General features: G+C 41.7%; 1 non-coding gene across 1 annotated transcript; it reads right to left on the bottom strand.

The window, feature by feature from the left end:
* Positions 1–511: 511 nt before the first annotated feature.
* On the bottom strand, positions 512–618 carry LOC128039524 (small nucleolar RNA R71). Its single transcript, XR_008194025.1, has one exon. It is a non-coding gene; the product is annotated as a small nucleolar RNA R71 (small nucleolar RNA).
* Between the last annotated feature and the right edge of the window lie 212 nt (positions 619–830).

Raw genomic sequence — 830 nt, 5'->3', positions numbered from 1 at the left:
GGACCCTAAAATAGAACAAACCTTTCGACAGTGAAGAAGACAAGTGAACTAAAGAATGACCGAAGAGATAAACTTTGAGAATATGAATCAAGGAAACGGAGTAAACCTTGCTTAGAAGCCTATCCTTATTGCTGATGATAGGGATAAAGCTTTATGACAGTATGTCGTGCCAGTATTTAACGATCTTAATTCGGGTAGTAGGAGACCCAAAATTAAGGCACAACAATTCGAGCTGAAGCCAGTCATGTTCCAGATGCTTCAGACTGAGGGCCAATTCAGTAGAATGCTTACTAAAGATCCTTATCTTCACTTAAGACTATTTATGGAAGTCAGTGATTCTTTCAAGTTAGTCGGAGTACTCGAAGATACATTACGACTAAAGCTATTCCCATATTCGCTAAGGGACAGAGCTTGTTCCTGGTTGAACTCATTGCCACCGAACTCCATTTCTACATGACAAGAGTTAGCCGAGAGATTCCTCATGAAGTATTTCTCGCTGAGCAAGAATGCCAAGTTGAGGAATGAGATCACTGCCTTCCAACAAATGGATGATGAGTCCCTGTATGAGGCATGGGAAAGGTACAAAGAGTTATTACGAAAGTGCCCTCATCATGGAATCCCACATTGCATTCAACTTTAGACATTCTACAATGGTCTCAATGCTCACACGAGGATGGTAGTGGACGCCTCTGCTAATGGTGCTCTCCTTTCTAAGTCTTATAATGAGACTTACAAAATTATTGAGAGGATAGCCAGCAACAATTATCAATGGCCAACCAATCGAGCAGCGTCAGGAAGACGAGTCACTCGAATACATGAAGTGGATGCTC

Source organism: Gossypium raimondii, chromosome 2 (assembly GCF_025698545.1).
Source record: "Gossypium raimondii isolate GPD5lz chromosome 2, ASM2569854v1, whole genome shotgun sequence".
Lineage (NCBI taxonomy): Eukaryota > Viridiplantae > Streptophyta > Magnoliopsida > Malvales > Malvaceae > Gossypium > Gossypium raimondii.
This window is presented reverse-complemented; position numbering and strand designations above follow the sequence as displayed.